This window comes from Panthera onca, chromosome A2 (genome assembly GCF_046562875.1).
Source record: "Panthera onca isolate mPanOnc1 chromosome A2, mPanOnc1 haplotype 2, whole genome shotgun sequence".
Classification (NCBI taxonomy): Eukaryota; Metazoa; Chordata; class Mammalia; order Carnivora; family Felidae; genus Panthera; species Panthera onca.
In genome coordinates this window covers 95,998,408-96,025,336 of record NC_138340.1, presented here as the reverse complement: position 1 = coordinate 96,025,336, position 26,929 = coordinate 95,998,408, and the positions used below count along the sequence as shown (strand labels likewise).

Genomic DNA, 26,929 nt, shown 5'->3' with positions numbered 1-26,929 from the left:
CTCTGTGAGAGATCATGGTACCGTTTTAATTCGGTAATAAAATGAAAAATCTCCAACTGCACACAGCTCTCTTCTCCCCATAGATTGATAAGCCTTGGGGTCCCCAATAATAATAATCATAACATGTATCCCGCTGTCAGAGCCGTGTAGTATGTCCGCTGGGGGCTTCTGCTGGGGGCTTCTGCAGCAGTCACGATTTGTCTGCGCGTGTGGCTCTCAGGCCCCATAGCTACACCTGCAGCCCCGGAATTACACTGGGTTTGGTACTAGCCCCAACACGTGGCCAGCTGTAGGGCTTTACTACAGTTAGTAACGTGTTCTGAACATCAGTTTCTGACCTAGAATACAGGTAGAAAATGTGGTACCTAACTCACAAGTTACTACAGGATTTAGATGACATAAAATTTGTGCAGTCTTTACTGAAATGGCAGGCATTTCACTGTGGAGAACTCATAGTAAATTTTAGCTGTCATTATTACATCTTCTCTGTGGTAGAGCTCTGGGGTTTCTTTTTTTTTTAATAATTTTTTTTAACGTTTATTTATTTTTGAGACAGAGACAGAGCATGAACAGGGGAGGGGCAGAGAGAGAGGGAGACACAGAATCTGAAACAGGCTCCAGGCTCTGAGCGGTCAGCACAGAGCCCGACGCGGGGCTTGAACTCACGGGCCGCGAGATCATGACCTGAGCCGAAGTCGGACGCTTAACCGACCAAGCCACCCAGGCGCCCCTGGGGTTTCTTTTAGATTCATGAAACATTATTTCTCGTCGGTGTCTGCATTTACCTGGAATATATGTGCTTAATCACCATTGACTTTTACAGTGACAGCAAGGAACACGTTGTTTGGTCTGTAATGAGAACAGGAACAGCGGTTTTGATTATTCTTAAATATTCTTGGTGAAGCCGAAATTTTAATAACTTATTAAGACCCACTTATTAGTTCGAGAAAACTGAAAAATAGTCTTCTCAAATAATGCCATTCTTCTGGGAATGGATCTCTACAGGATACGCATACTTTATGATGTTAGAGGCAGCTGCGTGGTAGTACAAAGGCCGTGACTTCATCTCCAAATGTTGAGAGAAAATCCTCCCTTACTGCTCTTTCATATTTGATTAAATGATTTTCATAAGGTTTATTTTAATTACTTTTGTGCATATCAGTTGCACTGGTGTTTGCTGTTAGTCATTTGCATCTCCAGAAGTCTTAACCCTTAGCCTTAAACCTGTGAACCTGTGTCAGGGTTTTGTAGACTTAGAATATTAGGACTGCACGATTCATTTCCATAACCCAGAACTCCATGCCCTGTCCCTTCAGTAAAGGGATGCCAGTATTAATGGTGATCAATGTATAGGTCCCAAACATTGTTAAATCCACAAAGCTTCTCATAGGCCAGAGCGTTTGTTAAAATACACATGAGTGCTTGACATCAGACCAGTTTTTTTTCCTCAAAGTAAATGTTACACCCTGAAAACATTTTTAGGCCTTAAATAATATTACTGCTGCATCACATCTTTTGAGTCATTTAATAAAGGCTGTAATAAAACATGCACATATATAGTAGATTTTTTATAGGATCTTTACTTCTTAGCATTAGGAATAAAAGATGATTAATTCTCCCTCACCAAAACAGTAACAGCAACTATAATCATAAGGCAAATGTGGTCAGCTTTAACTTAAGAGCTGGAAAACTCCCTTTTCATTTCTACAATTGGCTTTTTCTGTTCCGCTGCTTTTTAAGTTGGGCTGTTAGCAATTTCGCCTGTCCCTAATTTTAAGCACCATTCTTGCAGTCCGGAGATCCCTATAGGAAGCCCCCCTCTCGTAGCCTGGCCTCTCATTGGCTAGCTGGGAAAAGAGCATTTCTGCATAAATTGGATGCTTCCTTCTCCCCTGGAGACCGAATATGCTCATGTTTCACAGTCCCCTGGTTTTGAGCTTGAGTCCATTGCCTGAAGCTGGAAACTTTCACTTTGTAGAACACAGCACACATCGAAATCTAGATCCAATACCCCTGACATGCCTGTGGGTCCGATAGCAGATTGAATACATGCTTCTCAATCCAGTGTTTCTGAGCTGCCCCGACTGAAATCAGAAACCGATGTGCATGAGAGAGGTGTCCTTCAAAGAAAGGTATTTCCTTTGTGCAGCACCAGCGCACACAGAAATCAAGGGGTTAACCTGAGAGCTGCTTTGAAAACAGAGGCGAAGGTCACTGGCGGCAACAGCAAAGACTTTTAAAGCCTGCCGTCCTGAGCCTTTCACCCTGCCTTTCCCACCCAGGGGATTGTAAACATTGGCTCCCAGCCACCACGTCCCACAGCACAAAACTTCTCTGTGCTTTCAGCATATAGCATATACATTTATGCTTTTTTATGGAAGCTGAAGCAAAGGCGCATTATTGCTGTGGAGCACAGAGAACATGTTTCTGTTCCGTGAAAGAGGAGGAATCCTGTTCTGGAATGTGGAAGCATATAGATACGCTTATTTAGCAGTGCTTCACGTGTAACTGAGCTGCTGCTCTCCTAGTCTGACTTTCTCAAGTCAAAAGAATGTGTAGAATGCTGTCACTTAATCAGAACCCAGAAGAGCTCTTTTATCTGCCATTTGTTCCTAACTAGCAATATTGCCCTTATCTCTTTGTCCTTTAGCTTGGTCCAGTGCCCTTGGATATGAGAACTGGTAACATGAAAGCACTTATTACCTTGAGCATTGTTTCTTCTTTTCCTTTTTTTAAGCTCAGAGTTCTTTAATCACCAACAAAAAGTTGTGGAAGTCCTTTAAAACTTAAATACAGTTATCTTAGTCCTAGGACCACAATTGCCTGATAATGTTTAAAAGAAACCAAGATGGGGGTGCCTGGATGGCTCAGTTGGTTAAGCGTCCGACTTTGGCTCGGGTCATGATCTCAGAGTCCATGAGTTCAAACGCCGCGTCAGGCTCTAGCTGACAGCTAGGAGCTTGGAGCTTGCTTTGGATCTGTGTCTCCCTCTCTCTCTTCCTGCCCCCACTGGCCTTCTCTCTCTCTCTCTCTCTCTCTCTCTTTCAAATATAAATGAAGATTTTTTTTAAAAGTAATAAATAAATAAATAATATAGTAAATAAGTATTTACTTATTTATAAGTAAATAAATAAGAAACCAAGATGTTTCATAGATTTATGCTTCCATTTTTTTTTTTTTTAATTTTTTTTTTTTTTCAACGTTTTTTATTTATTTTTGGGACAGAGAGAGACAGAGCATGAACGGGGGAGGGGCAGAGAGAGAGGGAGACACAGAATCGGAAACAGGCTCCAGGCTCCGAGCCATCAGCCCAGAGCCTGACGCGGGGCTCGAACTCACGGACCGCGAGATCGTGACCTGGCTGAAGTCGGACGCTCAACCGACTGCGCCACCCAGGCGCCCCTATGCTTCCATTTATACCTGATTCTTCAGAAGTCTCTTGTCCATGCAACTTATCATAAGAAGTCAACCTTCATTGACTGAGTTGCATGAAAACAGAATGAAATTTCCAGAGATACTATGTGTAGCTTAAATTTCTCCCTCCTGAACTCAATGATATATTGTGTGTGAGTTAATATCTTTCCATCTATTAGTGATTTCGTGTAATTTCAGTCACTTAATACAATAACTTTTCAGTAATTTCTAAAGAAATGAATGGAGAATTCATTTTAATAGATCCATGTGATGTAGTAGGGAGGGGCAGAAAAATTACACGCTATACCATTCTTTCTCGTCATGGCCTTTTTTTTTTTAGAAGGGACTGTACTTCACAGGCAGACATATAAAATCTTACCCCTTTCTTCTGAAATGGCTATTACGAGCATATTTTTTAACAAGTTTGGATGCTTGCCTACCTAAAGTACAGCCAGGCACCATACATTCCTATTTGAATAATGATACCAGATTCTGAAAAGAATACAGGACAGACAGCAGCCCCTACCCTATTACACAGACACACAGACATGACTGCTCTCTGGCGTATAACCACAGGATAAGAGATATATGCCTTTGCCTTTTGCCTTTCCATGTAATGACTCGTTAAGGTTCTTTACAGTCTCTTCTGGAATTCCAGTTTTGCTTTATGGGATCAAAAACTGTTATTGGGCACTAATTCATGCCCTTTAAGTTTTCATCTTGATCACAGTTCCATTTCTTAAATGTAGAGTTTCTCTGAACAGCATCATTGACCTGGATGAATAGGTACATAGTACATTGTCCAAATAGTGTCACTGAGTGTGTAGAAATTTTTTATTCTTGATTTTAGGATTCTAGGGTTGAAAGGACTTTAAAAATAATCTAATGTGACTCCTTGATTTTATAGTCGGGGAAACTGGGGCCCAATGGTATAAAATTACTTTTTTTTTTTTTGCAAGATAATTCACAGAAGTTATTTGGTGGTATATCTGAGAGTAAAACCCAGGTCTCCAGATGTCAGTGCAGGACTCTTTCTTTCCTTTATTCCATGCAGTCTTGTACCCCCTGGATTGTACGAGTTCACTGATGACCAAAAATGAGATTGGTGAATGTCTGATATTTGCACCATGGGTGTATCTCAGCAGGAAGAAGTTGGCATAAGTGATTATGAGCAGATGTTACGTACACTAAGCAGGCAGCAACATGAAGTCTTGGTCTTTACTTGTTACCAAGGCATTTGGTTCCACTCATCAGCTTGTCACACCTCAATTTCACTGATAAGGTTCTCACAATTTCTGTAGAATCTTCTCCTTCTCTAGCCTATTTAACTTGTTCTGAAGTGAGAGTAACTTCACATTTTAACAGTGAACTCTACATCAAAGCTGACAATATAACCAAAGCCATGCATGAAGGCTGAGAGCACCGAATGCTTTTATGACTAGATAAGAAGGATTGAATATAAAGGTAAAAGCCTTCAATCCAAGGATCATTAAAGAAAAGGAATTCTTTTCAACAAGCATCTATTGAGTAGTATTGTTTTTTAAAGACAAATGCTATATATCCTTATTATGAAACATAGAAACATAATGATAAATTGGAGAAATACCTATATAAATCAGGAGACGAGAGCAAATAAAGTTTTGAACATGAATGAATTAGAAAAATTCATTCATGAGCGCCTGCGTGGCTTAGTCGGTTAAGCATCCAACTTAGGCTCAGGTCATGATCTTGCAGTTCGTGGGTTTGAGCCCCACGTCAGGCTCTGTGCTGAGAGCTCAGAGCCTGGAGCCTGCTTCAGATTCTTTGTCTCCCTCTTTCTGTGCCCCTCCCCTGCTCACACTCTGTCTCTCTCTGTCTCTCAAAAATAAATAAATGTTAAAAAAAAATTTGTTTTCAATTTAAAAAAAAAATCATTCATTAGAATGAATTAGTAAGAGTACAATGGAAAATAAACCTAAGAGTTGGTCCCTCATGAATTCTCTGCAAAGCTGATCAAGAAGAAAATACAGTATGGAGCACATCTGTCAACTTTGCTGCTGGGTAGCAGGGCTAAATTGAAAGAACTGGCCACATACAAGACTGGACCAGATGGAATAGGAGGGAATGCTGATCAGAGTAACCTAGAGCATCAAGGCTCCTCCTGGGAACCCAGCCTGCCACCAGATTTCAAACCCGGTGCCCACATTTTTCCCTTTGTGTGTGTCCCCTTCCATTAACCTGGGTACGAAAAACCGGTATCTCCGATCTATGTATGTTGTTAATTCTCATGCAAGCAAGAGAATGGAGAAAATACATCCTACAAGAAAAAAGAGTTTGGGGCTGAGCAAGACAGGCACTCCGGCTAGAACTTTGTAAAGCTCCTTTTAGTCATTCTCGGCAAACACTGACTGCACATCACCTCTGTGCAAGGCATGAGGTGCTGATTTAGTACTGGGAGTATGCAGTGTTAGGAGACATGGAATACTCTGGAGAAGTTTGTGGTTTGGTGGGTGAATCAAATGTGAGAAAAAGGTACAAGAGGTGCCCTGGAAAGGGCAATGATGATAAAATATTATGGATATACCAGGGGTGAAAGTGGCTAAAAATGCCTGGTTTTCATTAATAAAACTTTTTTGTCACAATACTCCTCATGAGGAAGACCATGGAAAGGCTTAGTCCTGTGTAGCTCTGTTTTGAAATGAATTTGTTGTAACGGTCGCAAATGATTTGGGAGTGCCATGGTGAAAGCATCCGTTCTCTTCATAAGATAGCAGCTTCTCAGTGTTAGAAATTGAGGCAGAAATGTACTGTTAATGGTATATATGGGCTTATCTTTGAAGTGAAACTGGCACTCTGCAGACAGCTCTTGCTAATCAGTGAACGCACAATTGAAGCTCCTTCCTACTAATGCCAATTAGTTAGATTTTGCTGCCGGTTGTGTTTTACGGAAATTTGTGATTGCTGTCACTTTCAACTGGGAAAATTCATACGTTTAGTTCTGTAGGTCTCATTGGAGCAATAAGATGACAGCCTTCAATTATTCAGTAATTGCTTGTTACTCTCTTGCATTATGTTTCAGGAATTTTAAAAATATAAATTATTTGTCTTTGCAGAGAAATATGTGTCTCTGCACTCTGGTTTTCTTTTATGTCAAAGCTTTTTCTTTACATCTGAAGTCTTAAATATCTCCATATATACCTGAAGCTTTTCTTCGACGAGATTTACTCCCTCTGCTGGCTCTAACTGCAAAATGATTACACATCCCCGGAATTGCTTGCATATGATGTTCTTTGCTTTAGAGTTTTTCCAAAGTGTAAAATTAAACTTTAGCTTGGCTCCCTCTAATTCTGGATATAAAATTGCCCGAGAATCTGAGAAATATTTTACATTCCTTTTGAGAACAATATGAAATTCTATGAGACTAGTAGTAATTTGACATTTGAGAAAGTCTGGCACACAGATTTATAGTATATAATAGGTGCTCAATAAATATTTATTAATTTCTTGATTGCAGTCATATTTTTATTGTATACAGACAGATTGTGTGTGCTTTATTGTAGGAGCAATAAATCACCCATTCTCTTTAATGAAGTCATCTGTGTTTCCATGGCACTTTCTCCATGCCTTATTATAGTTCCAACCACACTGTGTTACAGTTATTTCTTTTTATATTTGCCTCACTAGACTATGAACTCCTCCAGAACAGGCATTGTCTATTATTTGTCTTTATAGTCTCAATCTCTTTCATGGTAGGTTGCCCAGTAAATGTTGGTTAACTTCAACATTACAATAAACTTCTTCCCAAATGAAGTGCACATAGACAGAAAGTTTAAGTAACCAGAATTTTTCCTGCATTCTACTTTTACCATAAAGGGGTGATTGAAAGTAAATGAAGTATGTATTCAGAACAGCCACTTCCTAAATGTGAGCACATCTGTACTAACACAAAGAATATAGTTAATACAGACATAGCAAGACTCCTTCACCATCTACATCTATAATATTTTATAGTGATAAAAGATATTATAATGGTTATACCATAGCCCTGGGGGGGGGTACCTTTGCAACTCTTATTTACATTTTATCCTTTCATTTTCAATGCAAAACCATATTTTCATAAATGTGGCTTACTTAAAGCAAGATATACCAGCTCTTATTTTTCAGGATGTTAGTTTAGAATGTGAAGTTGCTTGCATGCATTACACTCCAAATTTTATTTTGGATTATTTGTGCTCTTAATCCTGGACATTGTCATAGACTATTGCTTTTCAGAGCATTTTCCAGGGAAATCTAACTCTATAGGTGTTGCATGGGGGGAGGGCAAGGGAGGGGAATCATTCCATGGACAATACATGGGAAATGTTAAATAGGTTTCTGTTTCGACTGTAGAACTTCTCAGAGCCTTTAATATGTCAGGGTAAAAATGTGAATTTCAGAAGTGAATTCAGCATATTCCCAAAAGATTTAGAACTGGTTTTCATGAAACATTATTATCCTCTAAACTCCCTTTGGGAAACAAGTGTGTAGACAGTGAGGACTTAATGGTATAACAAAATAGCTTCCTCCCACATCTTCTCCAAGATACTAGCAATATTTGTCTCTTACTGGAAATGTCTTTATTAATAGAAAATACTAATGGAATGTTTTGTATCTGTTTCTTTTCGAAGTTAAATGTAGAATCTCCCAGATTCTTCTGTTCACCTCAATAAACGTAACTTTCAGGGCTGAGTCAGAGTATTCCTTCCCATCTTTTCCCACTACACTTCTGCAGTCAGTCAGTCTGTGAGCCCCATCAGGACACAAACCATGGTTCATTCATTCACAGTGAGGGCCAGCCACCAAATAGCAGTCTGCAAATGTTTATCCACTAAGTGAAGAAAATAATTTCTATAGTCATTCAGAGTTTCTAAACAAGGGAAAATGGTGCCACATGTACACCAATTATTGTCCTATAGACCACCCCGCCCCTGAAATAGTTGCTGTGGTTCACCATGTTTAAATTTCATGCCTGGGCAGAGGCGCCTGGGTGGTTCAGTTGGTCGAGCGTCTGACTTCAGCTCAGGTCATGATCTCACAGCTCATGAGTTCGAGCCCCGCGTTGGGCTCTGTGCTGACAGCTCAGAGCCTGGAGCCTGCTTTGGATTCTGTGTCTCCCTCTCTCTCTGCCCCTAGCCCACTCACATTCTGTCTCTGTCTCTCTCAAAAATAAATAAACATCAAAAAAATTATTTAATTGCATGCCTGGGTGAATGTGAACATAGGCTCACGACAGATGGAAACGTGACTGCATGACCTGTTGGAAAAGAAATGAGGCAACAGGGGCCAATAGCGTAGGGTTTGCCTCTTAACTAAGCCACGGGACTATATTCTGACCAGTACGGTTCTGTAATTTAGTTTATACTGATATGTCTGAATTTTGTCCATAGAGGAAATCTAGTAAAAACTACCATCCAACAGCTTCGAAAACTTTTACGTTATTAATATTTTAACTTAGAATCTTGGCACAGACACTTCAAAATACTTTCCAACTTAGTTTCCCTGTTCAATGTGCAGATTGTCTAAGAACTCTGTGTAAATATATAGTTTCTCTACCTCAGGAGAAGAACAAACAGATGCTTAACAGGTTGGGAATTTGCTAAAAGTGAGATGTAGCAGGGGCAAAAGTGAAAAGAGAAACATAACATTTAAAAAATTATCTTAAACTACTGAGTCACACATCTATACACAAATGATAAATATCGTTATTTATTGTCATTACAAAGAGAACCTAATTAGTGCTTTAATAAATCCAGACTATATTTTCAGTTTTAGAACCTTATATTCTTATAAATTGGTTAGTCTGAAGTATACGAGGTGCCACTACACCTAACTTGAATGGTTGGGAATATCAAGTGGTGGCAAATTGGAAGTGTCCTACATTCCTAATGGGACTAGAGAATGGCTTAACTACTTGGGAAAACTCTTTTGTAGTATCTGCCACACATATGCCTACTCCCTTTGTTTTTTTCTCATAGATAGACAGGTAGCTATAGAGATATATATACCCAAGAGAAATTAATGCTTATATCCACAAGAGACACACACAAAAATATTCATGGCAGAATGTTCATTCACTATCACCAAAAACTAAAAACACCTATTAACAGAAAACAAAAATGGGTAAATAAAATTCTGGCATGTTGACACAATGGAATACTACAGACCAATGAAAGGGAAAAACTACTGATATGCACAACAACATAGATAATTTACATATTAGGTTGAGCAGAAGAAATCAGATGCATATTGCATGATTCCTTTCATATGAAGTTCAAGAACCAGCAACAGGAATCCATGGTGATATAAGTTAGAATAGTGATTCCAGATTTCTGGTATTGAGTAGGAAAGGCACAAAAGAGCCTTCTGTGGTGATAAAAAATATTCTGTACCTTTGGTCGGAGTGGTAATTACTTAAGTGTGTACATATGTAAAAATACTTTGTACACTTTAACGTTCGTGTACACCTTAATATAAGTAAATGAATGAATGATTCTTCAAGCAGTAAGGTAGGTAGGTAGGTAGATAATCTCTGTCTATCTATCTATGCCAACAGGTAGCTAAAACTTATTTGCTGTTTACAAGAAGTTTCCTCTAAGGTATGATGTATAAGTCTGGAACACCTTTTGTACCTTTGGAACAATTCAACGATGGACAGATTTTTTTCCCTTCTGCTTTTATTTTGATTTTGTAGGTTGGGAGCAAATTTGAACTTCTTAGTCATACAGTTATCAAATAGTCATTGAATGCTTGATGTATGCCAGGCACTGTGCCAAGATTTGGAGATCCAAAGATGATTACATCCCAGTCCCTGTCATTCAATCTTGTGGGGGTGATAGAGCTAGAAGTCGATTCTTGTGGTCACACCACACATCATCAGGGGTTATAAGACATGTGTGCTATGGAAGTGTAGAGCAGGGACCCTCTCCCTAGCTCAGAACCTCTCTCTGGAAGCCCAGAAGGATCACTAGGCCCTGCTTTTATTTTTGCCATAAACCAGAGCCCTTCATATATTAACCATCTGCAATGATGATTTAAGACTACTTTTCAATTACTAAAGAACAATTAAAATATTTCATATAATCTACAGGTTTTCTTTGATATCATTGTGATCACTTCTTAGACCATTTCAAAATCCTGGCAGTTTCAAGAATAAAAGAAGCTACCTGCCACAGGTTTCTAGAAAGCAGCAACATTCTTTGAAATGTTTGTAAGTGAAAAAGCAGTACTTCTTTGAATTCGTTCTGAACTAAAAGCTAAGTTTTACCCAAACTGGAGGGTTACTTTTCCTTTCAAGTAACGTTTGCATGCAGCAACCACACTGCCCCGAACATACGTGCAGCATGAGCCCCCAAGCTTAGGTGAGAAGCCTTCCGCTGGTTTTTATGTTCACACATGTATTTCTCCTAATAACGGATGTACCTAGAAGTACTCTGTAAAGTCCTTGGTATTCGTGTGGTTCTTCCTAGAAACTGAAGACAGTTTTAAGACAAGTATTGCAGCTCATCACGAGCAAATGAACTTATGTTTTATAATTACCTATTTAATGAAGAGCACTGTATTCTTGTAAAGTGCTTTTCAAACTTCCCCTCTGCTCATAGAAGATATAAAAATATCAAAAATCCTAGGAGTGTAGGAAGGTGTTTTATAAAAGAAAGGAGAAATTAAATAAAATAACAAAACATTAAAAGAATAAAATTTATAAAAGAAAGAAGAGGAAAATAAAGAGGGAGGACATATATTTACACATGACCTTTCCTGTTTTTAGTAACTTTGAAATCAGATGGTAAAACCCAGAGTAATGTCATCACGTCCCTACAATTGCACAGAGTCTTCAAACCTGAAAATTTCTTGTGCCCAGTGATGTGATTTTTTTCTCTTACTCGGGAACGTTTTAAAATGGAGGTTCTCCAAACTGTATTTTCCATTTTCCTGTTTCCACAACTGTAGTCCAATGTACTTTCTGCTTTTTCTGGAGGTAAGAAAGCACCCTTTTCACATTGGGGCAGCATAAATGGGTGAGGGGTAAGTTTGAGGAAGAGCCTGGCTTGGGGAACTGGTTAGATGGTGTTGTCATTTGCAGAGATAGGGAATACAAAAGGAGAACAAGTTTGGGAGGAAGGACATTGTTGTGGTCGCCAGGGAAGGAGTGTTCTGAGAGGACACCCATGAAACATTTGTCATCAGAAACACGCCTGTGCACACAGCACCAGACCCAGATCCCTGTGCAGAGCATGTGGGTAGGGAGACTTTCCCTGCCCTCCACCCAAGCCCCAGCCATTTATTTGCACATCCATGACCTTGATGCCTTAAGTGGTAGCCATCTTGATGAAATCCTTTGGGATACCATCATGCTAGGAAAACTGTTTCTTTTGTTCTTGTCCGCTTTTCTGTTAAACCTACCCTGCTACGGAAACTATTGTTTTGGAAATACAGACTTTTAAAAATTATAATTAGGCTTAAGGCAAACAAACACACAAAAAAAGACCCGAGGTCATTCAGTCTGCTCAGTGAGAATGAACCTGAGTCGGCTAAGCCCTACTTCAAATCCTTGTATTTACTAACTAATTGGTCCTGAACAGGTTACTTAACTTGAGTTTCAACTTCCTTATCTTTAAAGATAGATTCATTGATACTGCCTTCATACCATTAAACTGAAGATTATAGAAGGTAACAGATGAAGTCAATCCAGCATAGTACTTTACATCTTTCCCTCCTTCCCTAGCCCACTTCTTTGCCCCTAGGTAGGATGAAAATAAAAAGTATTTAGAGGAAAGATCACAAAATCCCACAATAATCCATCTGACATTTAACAGTCTTGTCAGAAAATAACTTCCTTCTGTCTAACTACCCTGTTTCTAATGCTGCAATCTAAGTGCTTCTCTCGGTTATGTCCTTCTTCTTTTCTGTTTGCAGTTGTAATCTTGCTAAATGCACTACGTGAAACGTCCTAGTCTTCAGAAGCATGTTTTAATTCTTGCCTTCAATAGCCAAAAGCACAAAATATAGTGGGAGCTCCAGAATCTTTGGTAGTTCTTTTCTGGTAGCCCAGGTCAGTTGGAAATTCCGTAGCTGGTTTTCTTTTCCAGCATGCATTTTTGTGAACATTTATGGATGGAGATGGGTAGCTAAAACTATGGGGGCAGTGGGTACTGAAGAATGAACCTGTGCCTTTTTTAGCTCCTTCCAGCTGAAGATCTCCAAATCCTTCTTGTTTAAGGAAGGCAGTGCCCACTGAGTTTTAAGATGTTGAAGAATGTTTGAAGCTGAACTTAATCTTAAAACTGCTCTCCCAGAGGTGCCTGGATGGTTCAGTCGGTTAAGCGTCTGACTCTTGATTTTGGCTCAGGTCATGATCTCGTGGTTCTTGAGTTCGAGCCCCACATCAGGCTCTGTGCTGACAACACAGAACCTGCTTCGGTTCTCTGTCTCCCTTACTTTCTGCCCCTTCCCCACTCCCATCTCTCAAAGATAAACATTACAACATTTTTTTAAACCATGCTTTTCCATTTCCCTGGTCACTTGCACTAACCATGTAACTTGCCAGTGCTCATTTGGTAGGTTTTCAAGGGAGGCGTGGACTTCAGAGACATTTGACTGTTTTCATGATAAAAAGTCCATTTTTAATACTCTTACAAATCTGAGTGATGATATTGCCTCCCGGAGCATATAGATTTTCTTAAGAGTTAGAACAACTTTTGAAAGGAAATGATGAGCTCTGCAGCCTGCCATATCCTGTGCTCAGAATAATTTTCATTTCTACTTATCTGTGAAGGTTGAAGGAATGTCTACAAATATTTGCTTGGTTTCTATGGTGAAGGCAGAGAGATCAAGCATGTGATTGTTTAGTGTCAAAATCAAAACTACACCATACTGTACTTCTAAAAAGAGAGTAAGTTTGTTACTTGAAACGTAATAGACATTTAGCAAGTGGTAACTATTTTTAAGTTTCACAAGTTCAAGATGAAATTTAAACAATACAGCCTGAAGGAAAACATGCCCTTTGGACATTTTAAAACTTTGTTTTACAAAAATAAAACGGTCTTCAACTTGATTAAAAAGTCCTGTGATAACTAAAGATGGTGGACTCTCAGAATACCTGGTATAGGGATGGGGACATGATTGTGGTTTGTGTATTTATGCTGTATCGGAAGCCCTGCATCCTGCCCTGGGTTATCTCTCCTAACTCTATAACCCTCTATTCTGCTGTCTTCTGGCTCCCCATACATTTTTTGGAATATACATTTGTTTTATGCCTGCTATACACAGCACTCTGAGGTGGTGTGGGTGTAAAGTCCACATGGGAATGGTGTCTGCCCTCAAAGGGCTGGCTTTGGGTCTAGTAGGCAGTAAGTACACAGTGAACGGGATATAGTGTGATAAGTGCTGGGGTTACATGGAATTGGGAAGGACTAGCCAGGGCAGGGTTCACAAGAAATAAGAATGATACTGTGAGAAGACATTCCCGAGAAAGGTCTCAGCATACGGCAAGGCCATGAGGCATGACACATAAAGCATCTGAGCAGCTTGAGGAAAGCATTCGTGTCAAGGAGGAGCAGGAAATAAAACCAGAGAGAAGGTGAAAGCCAGATCATAAGGGCACTGTGGGTAAACTGGACTTGAACTTGTTCCTAAAAGCTCTGAAGAATGGATGGATGTTAAGCAAAAGTGTTGTAAGCATGGCTTCAGATGCAATAGAGAGGACAGAGTGGAAGGAGGCAGACTGGTAGGAAAAAAGCCCAAAGGAAGTTTGGGACCATCAGGAGAGGACAGGTTCACAATGGAATTGTCAGGATCTGGTGACCTCACTGATAGTGAAGCTGAGTGAAGAATGTGGGTAGCTGGTGATTTTGCTTGCAGACACAGGGAATCTAAGAGGAGAAACAAATTTCAGAGGAACAACAGTGCATGCATTTTGAAATTGAAATATGTGTATGAGTACTGCATGGTTACGTCCAGGAGAGAGTCGGATACATGGGTCTATGGAGTTCTTGCTACAGGGTGGCGCTGGAGGGCATCCACATATGATGTTCCCCAGAGGTTGTGTACATCACATAAGAATAGTAACTGCCTGAGGATCTTAGCCTTAAAGAAAACAACTACTTAAGGGACTGGTAGGGGAAGACACCTCCAAGTAGGAGGGACACCAGGACAGGACTCTAACATTATTCATTTAAATCACTACAGCTCACCCCCCACCCCCATTGTTTTTCAGCCAACCCATTTGACTTGCTGCTTTCCTAATTTGTGACCATCCTGTCCAAGACTGACAGGGTGCCTCTCTAAGAGTGGGCGCAAACGTGATGAACTGAACTGAAGTTCACTTGGGCCTTTAAGGCCTGATGTCTGGAGATTATCTTTTTTAGGTTGATATGCTAAAATATTAGCAGAATGAGAGAGAGGTATACGGCTCAGAAAGAGATGGTAAGTGCCGCTGGTATCATGAAAGGTCAGAAGCCTGGATCCCTGAACTCCACCTCCCTTCATCCTTCAGTGGGGTCATTATCATCGCCCCTTGAACACAGTACACAGGCCCTTGACTACTGAGTCAGGGAAGATTCCTTCCGTCTCCACTTGGAGGGAATACTCATCTCAGTTCTGTTTCCCCGTGTCATTACCCTCCGAATCGCCTTACAAATCCTCTGAATCACATTGGGTTCAGCCTCACCTCACTCCAAAGATCCAGTTTCTTTTTTAAAGATTCATGATTATTCAAAAGTACTAAGTTATTATTAAATGTTATTGTCCCCATATTCTCCAGTCTGGCAGAGTGCCTCCATCCACCATCAGCACTGCCCCTAAGGTTCCCTGTGCTTCATTTATGTATCCAGTCATCAGATAATTACTGAACACCTTTCAGGCATGACCCTGCGTATACACTGTGACCAATAAATTGAATGACCGTAATGGAAAATAGAAGGTTCAAGTGCTGTAGAAATTCGGTGGAAGCTCAGGAGAGAGCAATCATTTCCAGTTGGGAGACCAGGAAAGGCTTCATGGAGGAAGTGATATGTGAAGATTCAGACCTGCAGAGACTGACGGAAAGAATATCCCACAAAGAGAACCACAAGCAATGGCCAGGTGGTTGGAAATCACATCTAGATGGAGCCAGTGGCTCCATTTGTGAACCAGGACAACTGTAGGTCCTAGGAAGGATAGACAACCTTGCTGCTGATAATGGATATGTCAGAGCAGAGGCCAAGATCGTTTGTTGTTGGCGCAGTGCTGTGTTGAGAATCTCATTTTTTGTCATCTCATCTGTCAAAACATCTTATTCTGGCCCTTAGATTATAACTGAGTCTATTTGAAATGACTCAGTTATTTGTTGCAAAGTACTTTGTGTGTTAACTTTTATTGGTATTTAATTCTTTTTTTTTTTTATTTTTATTTAATTTATTTTTTTAAATTTACATCCAAGTGAGTTAGCATATAGTGCAACAATGATTTCAGGAGTAGATTTCTTAATGCCTCTTACCCATTTAGCCCATTTAGCCCATCCCCCCTCCCACAACCCCTCCAGTAACCCTCTGTTTGTTACTCCATATTGAAGAGTCTCTTATGTTTTGTCCTCCTCCCTGTTTTTATATTCTTTTTGTTTCCATTCCCTTATGTTCATCTGTTTTTTATCTCAAATTCCTCATGAGTAAAGTCATATGATATTTGTCTTTCTCTGACTAATTTTGCTTAGTATAATACCCTCTAGTTCCATCCACATAGTTGCAAATGGCAAGATTTCATTCTTTTTGATTTCCCAGTAATACTCCACTGTGTGTGTGTGTGTGTGTGTGTGTGTGTGTGTGTGTGTGTGTGTGTGTATCACATCTTCTTTATCCATTCATCCATCAGTGGACATTGGGGCTCTTTCCATACTTTGCCTATTGTTGATAGTGCTGCTATAAACATTCGGACACATGCATGTGTCCCTTCGAAACAGCATCCCTGTATCCCTTGGATAAATACCTAGTAGTGCAATTCCTGGGTTGTAGGGTAGTTCTGCTTTTAATTTTCCAAGAAACCTCCATACTGTTTTCCAGAGTGGCTGCATCAGTTTGCATTCCCACCAGCAGTACAAAAGAGATCTTCTTTCTCTGCTTCCTCGTCAACATCTGTTGTTGCCTGAGTTGTTCATGTTGGCCATTCTGACAGGTGAGGGGTGGTATCTCATTGTGGTTTTGATTTGTATTTCCTGGATGATGAGTGATGTTGAACATTTTTTCCTGTGTCGGTTGGCCATCTGGATATCTTCTTTGGAGAAGTGTCTCTGCATGTCTTTTGCCGGTTTCTTCACTGGATTCTTTGTTTTTTGGGTGTTGAGTTTGGTAAGTTCTATATAGATTTTGGATACTAACCCTTTATCTGATATGTCATTTGCAAATATCTTCTCCCATCCTGTCGGTTGCCCTTTAGTTTTGCTGATTGTTTCCTTCACTGTACAGAAGCTTTTTGTTTTGATGAGGTCCCAATAGTTCATTTTTGCTTTTGTTTCCCTTGCCTCTGGAGACATGTTGAGTAAGAAGTTGTTGCAGCCAAGGTCAAAGAGGTTTTTGCCTGTTTTCTCCTCGAGGATTTTGGTGGCTTCCTGTCTTACGTTTTGGTCTTTCATCCATTTTGAGGGGTTTTTTGTGTAGGGTGTGAGAAAGCGGTCCAGGCTTATTTTTCTGCATGTCGCCATCTGGTCTTCCCAGCACCATTTGCTGAAGAGACTGTTTTTATTCCATTGGATATTCTTTCCTGCTTTGTCAAAGATTAGTTGGCCGTAGGTTTGTGGGTCCATTTCTGGGTTCTCTATTCTGTTCCATTGAACCACGTGTCTGTTCTTGTGCCAGTACCATACTGTCTTGATGATTACAGCTCTGTAATGTAGCTTGAAGTCCAGGATTGGTATTTAATTCTTAATAGCTTCCATTTAACTGGCTTGGCAGAATTAGAATTCTGATTATGCTATTCTATTTTTTTTAAGTGTATTTATTTATTTTGAGAGAGAGAACATGAGCAGAATAGGGGCAGAGAGGGAGAGAGAGAATCGCAAGCAGGCTCTATGCTGTCAGCGCGGAGCCCGATGTAGGGCTCAATCCCAAAACTATGAGATCATGATCTGAGCCAAAATCAAGAGTCGGACACTTAACCAACTGAGCCACACAGGCATCCCTGAATATGATATTCTTTATTTAAATGTGTAACTTTAAAGAACTGAATTTTGAGACCCTTTATGAAAAGTCAGTGAAATTGCCACTAATTTTGATTTTTGCTTTGCAAAACCATAGTAGTTTTGTGAAAGGAAAAAACCATACATGCTAGAGAGTTTTATATTGGTTTGAAGCCAATAAACAGCTTAGAGCATGGTTTAGAAAGCCTTCATTTTGGCACTATAAGGATTGAGTTCTTCCAAGGATCGTATCCATATTCCTCAGAAATCCTTATCTAAGTTTACATTTGAGATGTGATGTTGAAGTGGACCCCAGAAGGAGAATATCACCATACTGATACCCTCCATAAGTAATTACTAAACCAAAGTACAGGCAAGGAAGTCCAAAGAATTCTTGGGTCTGTACAGTATCTACATTTTTTAAAGCTTCATGAACATTGCCGCATCATTTAGGGACTCTTAGAATCCAAACAGAAGTCATCTTACAGATGATTTTAGTCTAAATGCCCTTGTTGACAGAAATTAAAATGAAGCTTAGGTAAGAATTTGCTAGCCATGTTCGTTTCTTCATCTGCAAATCCAATGTGTTAGTCAAGGTCCCACCGGGAAATAGATGGCACACTCACAATAAGATAATTCAAGAAAGGTTTGTTTACAGAGACCAGATCTACAAAGGTGGTTTAGAGGAAGTGCAGTGGATGGTGCCGGAACTTTGATCTCAGTTGCAGCCAAGCTGTTACCATTCCCAAGCTTGACGGGAAGAGGGCGAGCAGTTCCCGGAATGGGTAGAGCCCAGGATGGAGAGAGACTTTGTAATGGCTGCACAGCCAGCTCTAGACAACCTTAATGGGAAGCAATCAGGGTGTTAAAGACTCACCTCAGGTTTCTCCCTTTCCCTGAACTCCTGCCTAGGCTTCCCAGTGGCTAAGCCCAGGAAGAAGCTGGAGGGCATGTGGTAGGTACAGATCCACCCCCGCCCCCCAGGGCAGAGACCATCTGAGAGACAGAAGGAAGATGACCAGCAAAGTGTTCATGACGTGCTTTTCTGCTCTTCGTGCATGTAGCCGTGCAATAAGGGTGGTTCAGATAATCTACAAAGTTTTTTCAGGATCTTGGTGAAAGGATCATGAATAAAAAAGACTGTTAAATCGAATATTAAGGAAGAGTGGTTTACTCTGATGTATTTTGAGTCCGAATTGGCTTGGGCTCTACTTTATCTTACACTGTTATTGAACTTGTTCAAAAAAATTGTGGGTAGAGATCAAAGCAGTTTAAATAGATACATCCACTTGAGTAAATATCCTTGAACTCCTCTCCCACCCTGCCGTCTTCCGCTCCCCCTCCTGTTGCCAAATCCATTCAGCACCTCTAGAGGCTGTTAATACATGTAATGATTATAATAAACATCGCATTTGCTTTGGTTCCAGCTGGCTCCAGCCACCAAACTCTGTCCCATAGTTTGTATTGTTGTCTTTGCTTAATAGACAACTGCATTGTTATCATTAGAGGCTACCTTTGTCATAGATTTCTAAGTGTTGATCTTTATACATTGCATTCGTTGATTCCCTCTACATGTTTTTAAGTTTAAACTCACCATTATATTTTGTGTTTAAGAATATTTAGAATTAGGAAGCCTCAGGTAGAATTGATTACATTGTTGAGAACATTCCTCACTTCATGCCCTAAGATCTTGAAACATGTTTTTTCAGTTTTGTCCATTCCTTAAAAAGCTTTGAGGTAAAAATTAATAAATCTGCTTGCATGTGACAAACTGGTTTTAAGTTAGGCAGTCTTCCATCAGAAAACTTTAGAAGTACAGAAGTGTGATAATTCCAAAGCAAATAGAATGTATATTTTACTGTCAGGAAAAATTGTTACAGTCTATTCTAAAAAACTGAATTTATATATTTTCAATCCCATGAAGTTGTAGAAATTATCATCATTTGAAATATTTTAGATAACAGTGACCTAAGTGAGGACTGAGAGACTCTGGATCAGAGAATATGGAATATTCTCCAGATAAATTAGCAAATTAAAACTGGGGACACTGCTGATATGTGAGATAATATTACATAAACTAGGGAACAACTATTAGATTTATATCTATTGCAAAAGGTAGTAATTTGTTATTTTTAAATGAAGGCCTTGAGCATTGTTGGGTTTATTATTATTATTTTTTTAGAGAATTAACTGGAAATGAAAAGTCAATTAATACTTTCTTTTGGAATCCAAGCCTGTTGAATTCCACAAAGACTAAACCGAAAAGATGTCTCTTTAGACAAATGCTGATAGAGTATAAGCAGATACCTAATTAATAATTCTGACTCCTCCCATTTTCTTACAATGATTTACACATAGACCAACCAAAAATCTTAGAAATACCAAAGAGATTTTTTAATCTTTTTTTATTGAAGTTATTAAATAGGAATTTGACAAATAGATGTCATACCATACAGAGCACTGTTGTTCAAAACTGAATTTTGAAATCTTTTTCTTAAACCTTATTTTTAAGGAAATCATTTAACCCCAAAGGATAGCTGAGGTTTTGAGATCTGTAAAACTCTTTTAAGAGTTCACATTGAAATATCTCAAAGTGAATTTAAAATCTTTCCCTCTTGGTTATTTAATTACAACCTGTATGCTCGCCTGTTGATTTATGGATGTTTCCTGTGTTAGATATTGAGGAAGGAGCACAGAGTTGGAAGCAGATGGTCCTGGTGAGAGTCCCAGCTCTTCAGCATCTCTGCTCCATGATTCTGGCCAAATGACTTAGGCTCTCTGAAATTCAGTTTTCTTAGCTACCAAATGTGCTTACTAACAGCAGCTAACTGACTTTGTACTTCTGAAATCATCCTCCAGCCCCTTTTTCCTTTCCGCATTCCATCTCCTGCACTGCCATATTTTCATAGCAACTGTTCATTTAAAGCTTGTTGTTCAGGGGCACCTGAGTGGCTCAGTCAGTTAGGTGTCTAACTCTGGATTTGTGCTCAGGTCATGATCTGACGGTTTGTGAGTTTGAGTCCTGCATCAGGCTCTGCACGGCTTGGGATTCTCTCTCTCCCTCTTGCTGTCTGCCCCCCACCCCAACTCGTGCACTCTCTCTCTCTCTCTCAAAATAAAGTTAAAAAAAATTTTTTTAATTAAAAAAAAAAAAAAGGCTTGGTGTCCATGTATAGAGTCCTAGCAGACATGCTATATACGTATATGATTATTGTATTACTACATATAATCTGTTAATAAAAATGAGAAGGAGAGCCGGGGGAGGGTGGTCAGTCAGTTGGGCATCACCTCTTGATTTTGGCTCAGGTCATGATCCCAAGGTCATGAGATCGAGCCCCATGTCAGGCTCCACACTAAGCGTGGAACCTGCTTGAGATTTCCCTCTCTCCCTCTGCCCCTCTTCTTCACTTGCTCTCTTTCTCTCTCTCTCTCTCTCTCTCTCTCTCTCTCCAAAAAAAACCCAAAAATTATTACAATATATTTCACACTCTTCCAAAACTTACTTATTCACTTAACAGTATATCATGGACATCTATCTGTGGTAGCACAAATGAGTGGAAATGAAAACTAGCTCATCTTTTTTGATGTCGTGATAACTGAATAATATTCCCCTATTGGACATTTTGTGAGGTGAACATCCTTGTGAATATCTCTTTGTATACTAGACTAATATTTTGGATAAACTCCTGCAGGTAGAACTCTGGTTCAGCAACATGGGCACTATTCCTTTTATAAATACTATCAGATTGTCCTCTAAATAGGGTGTGCCAATTTAGTTTGAAACCGTTTTCCCATACCACAGCCAACCTGGAATTCATTTCCACTAATCAGGCAAAAATAATACCCCTTTATTGTGATGGCTTTCTTTATTCCTTCCTTATTTTTTTAATGAAATTAAGTAATCTTTGATAGTGTGTTTCTTCTTGTGAATTGTCTTTTTATATTCTTTATCCATTTTTCTGTTGTATTGTTTATTTATGTAATTTGTTTTAGATGTTTTAATCCAGGTTGTTATTTGCCTTTTGCCTTTATTTTATACTGTTTGACAACGAGAATTTCAGCTTGAAATAGCTGGATATGTGACTCTTCATCTCAAGGTTCTATATTTCTCTTCATGCTGAAAAAGTCCTCCATATCCTAAGGTCCTCTTCTGTTTTATTTCTTTTTTTTTTCTTTTTTTTTATGTTTATTTGCTCGGAGAGAGAGAGAACATATGCAAGCAGGGGAGGGACAGAGAGAGGGTGAGAGAGAATCCCAAGCAGGCCCTGCACTGACAGTGTGGATCCTGATGCGGGGCTCAAACTCCAACAAACCACGAGATCACGACTTGAGCCGAGATCGAGAGTCAGATGCTTAACCAACTGAGCCACCCAGGCACCCCTCTCTTCTGTTTTCTTCTAATACATTTTTCTAGCTCTACTTTTTAGGTGTTCTATGTATATACCATTTCTCCTTATACATGGTGTAAAGTAGGGATCAAACTTACTTTCTTCCAAATGGATGGCCAGTTGTCTTGATTTCAAATGTTGAAGTATATTTTCTAACTAAGATGAAATTCAGCACCTCTAATAAGAGTGTTAAACTCCATAAATAGATCAGTCTCTTTCTGGACTTCATTCTTTTTTTTAACCTGTTAGCACCTACTGTTTTCATTTCCATACCTTAGAATATATTTGCAAATTCTCCTCACCCTTATTTCTCAAAACTAGTTTTAGCTCTTTTTTAAGCATTATTCTGCCAGAGGCCGTGTATTGTCAAAGTTAAATTCCTCCCACAAATCATTGCATTGCCTTAAACTTTCATGTTAATATAGGAAGGACAATTTTTTTTTATAGTATGACTTTTTCCCCATCCTAGTCATGGTCTGTCTCATCATTTATTTAGTTTTTAAGTTCTTCAACAATAGTATATCATTTTATTTATATAGATTTTTCTTTTTTTTAAATTCTTCAGTGTTTTTTTGTTACTATTGTGAATAGGATACTTTTTACATTATATTTTGTAACTGACTTATTAAGATTTATGTATTTATTTTATATCTTATATCTACCATCAGCTAAATTATTATTATCCTAATAATATTTTTGGTGTCATAAATTTTATTTACCAGAATATAAGGCCAATATGTATAGGGCAGAATCCCTTAGAAATACAAGGAGATTCTGCGGGGGAAAAAAACAAAAACTCAATTCTCTTCCAGAGTTTGACAAAGTATAGAAAAATATAAGGATCTGTATGAGACAAAGTCTTATTAATAAAGAACCTCAGACTTAAGAGAATTGCTCTTCTGATACCCTATGATACAAAATCCAGGTATGCACATAGTCCTTCAGAAAGCAATAATAAATTCTTTCAAGTAGAAATTGTACAGGTTACATTCTCTGACCATGGATTTGTAAACCTAAGATTCCAACAATTAAAAAATAACCATAGGGGCACCCAGTAGGTTGAGAGTCTGACTTCAACTGAGATCACAGCGGTTCTTGAGTTCGAGCCCCGTGGGTTCTGCACTGACAGCCCCTGCTTCAGATCTTCTATCTTTCTCTCTCTCTGCCCCTCCCCCACTCACTCAAGCATGTGTACTCTCTCTCAAAAATAAGCATTTTTTAAAAAGAGAAATAAATAACTTGACCATATGGAAATTTTAAAGCATTTTTTTGAGTTTATTTATTTATTTTGAGAGAGACAGAGAGAGTAAGCAGGTGAGGGGCAGAGATAGAAGGAGAGAGGAGGGATCCCAAGCAGGCTTCTCACCTGCAGCACAGAGTCTTACTCGGACTCAAACTCATGAAATTGAGATCATGATCTGAGCCAAAACCAAGAGTTGGACACTTAACCAACTGAGCCACCCGGGCACCCCTAAAACACTTTTCTACATAATGTATTCTTCAAAGTAGTTTATTCTTGGATTAAAGAGAAAATTAAAGTTAAATTATATATTATTTAAAGAACGAAAATGAGAAAAGTCCACTTAAAAATATATAAGTAAATCTTCTATCATTATTTAGAATTGAAAATAAGTCAAGTTTCGACATAGACAAATAAAGGCAAACAAAGAAACTAGGATGGGGAAATTTATAAAGATAAAAGTGGAAGTCAATAAAGTATAAAATAAAACAGTTATTCCCCCAAAAGGGAAATAAAGCTCTATGTCAGTTTTTAATAAATAATACAACTTAAGCTCCTGGAAAACTTGATATGAAGAAAAAACAAAATTACACAACATTAAGAAAGAAAATTCGATTTTCTCTTTCTCAGAAAACCGAGGAAACAAATGACATTACAATAATTATAAGAAATACTATGTACAGATTTAAGCCAATACATTTTAAAATCCAGATTAAGGGTTTTCATGGGGAAATCCTTTATCATTACCAAAATTGACTCAAAAAGAGACTGAAATCTAAACAGACTTAAGAAATTCAAAAGATTGTTAAATACGTAACTGCTAACAAAGATCCTGACCCAGATGGTTTTATGAGTGAGTCCTTTTAAGAGACTGATCATTCTGATGTTGCTTATAATATTCCAGAATACAGAGGATAGAAACCTTGCACATTTCTAATATCAAAACATGAAAAATTAACCCAAAAAATAAAACTGTAGATCAGTCTCACTTATGAATATAAGTTAATATTCTAAATAAATATTAACAGATAGAATGTAAGGGTCTATGAAAAGAATAATATATCATGATTGGGAGTGATTTACTCCAAAAAGGCAAGGATGGTACAATATTAGGATATCTATTAGTGTGATTAATATACCACTCATAGAATGAAGGAGAATGATCACATGGTCATTATTAATAGACATTTAAAGATATTTCATAAAAATTCATTATCCATTTTGACTGGTAACTAATTTTTAAAAGGAATAGAAAGGAACTTTCTAAACATATCAGTATAGTTATTTTAACTGTCTACACATTGATTTGATGATCATGATAGGTACACTGATTAAAGTACTACAAGTGAAAACAGTCCTACTAAAGAGTTTGGGGATGGGTAATCAGTCAGAAATCAGAGCCTCTTTAGAACAGCTTAAAATAATGCAATATTCAGATTAAAATTTTCATTCCATATGATGCTAGACTTTATTTCAAATGGAAGTGAGAAGGTGGGTGTGTACACTAGGTTTATAAACCACTAGCGGAAGAGACTTTATGGGCCATTTACACCCACACTTTTGTTTACAGTGTATCAGAGAAGCAGGGAAATATTGATAAAGCAGAAATAATTTATGCAAGTAAAAACTAGAGCCCAGAATTGGATGGTCTTCTTAGCAAATGGAGTAAGTGCCTTCTTTCTCAGGAATGACTGGTGATTGAATTTTGCCCAATTATCTTCTAGCAATGATTGCCTTCAATCATTAATTAAGTATTTGTTAAACCCCAGTTGTTATGCGAGCAGTATTATGATGGGTATTTACAGATGTAACCATGGATAAAATCGGGTCCATGCCCTCTGAAACAAACTGTATTATGAACTATGTTACAAGGTGTGATTTTCAGGTGGCACTGGGTTCAGGGAGGTGATGGCATCAGAGGCAGGCTTTGTAAGATAAATAGAATTTCCACATGTGGAGAGAAGAAATGCTTCCCAGACCAGAACAATATCAACTAAAGCATGGAGGCAGGAGCTGGAGGAAATGTCTATATAATTGAGTGGTGCTCAGACCTAGCCAAGGATCAGTATTACCTGAAGAACTTTGTTAAAAAAAAAGAGAGAGAGAGAAGAACTCCAAGGACCCCACCATGGAGACCTAATTCAGTGACAGAGATAAGGCCCAGACATCTATGTTTTTCTAAAATCCCCATGGATGATTTCTGATGCACAGTCAGGGTTGAAACCCAGTGATGTGGTCTAGTATGTGACCAGCCTGTAAGGATTATGGAGATACTATGGGATATACTGCTGGAAAGATAGAGCAGAGCCAATGATAACTGAGTAACACTATATGGCATTGTAGGTTTGTTTGCTTCCTTTTTTTAAAGTTTATTAATTTTATTTTGAGAGACAGAGAAAGCACGCACATTAGTGGAGAAGAGAGAGAGAGGGAGGTAGAGTATCCCAAGCAGGCTCCACGCTATCAGCACAGACCTCAATGCGGGGCTTGATCTCCTTAACTATGAGATCATGACCTAAGCTAAAATCAAAAGTCAGACACTTAACCAACTGAGCCACCGAGGCACCCCATCTGCTTCCTTTTTTTAATTTCTATTACATCACCACCATCCCTCCATTAGATATCAACCAGATATCCCTTACACAAAATTTGACCTCTTGTGTGAATTCAAAGGAAAACCTGTTAAATGAGAGGAAGAGGAGGAACCGATCAAGAATCTTGTTCCAGTAAGATATGGCTGTATAATCCGCCCCCCCCCCAAACTTAAAACAACAGTCATTTTATTATCACTTCTAATCCTGTGAGTTGACTGGACTCAGCTAGGCAGTTCTGCTTGCTCACTGTGACATTGGCAGGGGTGGGCCACAGTTGTCTGGGGGATCAGTCCAACTGGAATGTCCAAGACGGCTCACTCACATGGCTTTCAGCCAAGAGCTCAGCTGGGGCTCTACAGTGGAACATCTTTGTGGGCTTCTCACTGCGTGGCACCTGGGCTCCAGAGGAAGTGTCTCAAGGGTAAGCATTCAAAAAGGCCCCGACTACCAGGCTTCTGCTGACCTAGTTTTGGTAGCCTCGGATATATTCTGTTAGTTGAGTTGACCAGATCACTGAGGCCAACTCCTCAATGGAAGGTGAATTTAACTCCATCCCTTGATAGGAGGAGCAGCACGTGCCCACAGGAAAGAAGGAAATAGATGGCTGTCGTGTTTTGGAGAATTGCTACTGCATTCTTCATGCACCAAGTACTATAGCATCAAAGTACATAAAGGAGAATTTTAGGAAGTTTAGATAGATGTCAACAAAAGTACAATTAAACAAAACAATAAGGATAAAAGGAATCTGAATAATACAAAATGCTTATGTAATAGATTTATGTCTTGAATTCCTTATCTGACGGTAAAGAATATTACTTTATTTCAGGCATCCATAGAATATCTGCTCTCCCCAAAAGAGAAGCACTTGAACCCCTATATACTGTATACAGTATTTATATACAGTATAAGGCTGAAGCCTATACATCTGTTTCCTTACCTCCCAGCCTTGCAGAAGTAGTTACAGTTGTGTTTGTTTCACCTGTTACTGTACACTACTCTGTATTAAAGGAGATTCTTCCTATTTGGGAATCCGGTACTCTGGATGGCTTTTTTACATATAGTATAAACAATTCAGTTACACATTCTGTCTTAAGTTGTTTTTTATTTGTTTTCTGAAAAGAGCGGCATTGAA

At 38.9% G+C, this 26,929-nt stretch overlaps 1 protein-coding gene across 4 annotated transcripts in view; it reads left to right on the top strand.

Annotated features, from left to right (window-relative positions):
• CDK6 (cyclin dependent kinase 6) overlaps positions 1-26,929 on the top strand; it is a 256,002-nt gene that overhangs the window by 158,473 nt on the left and 70,600 nt on the right. The gene's annotated exons all lie outside the window — the stretch shown is intronic.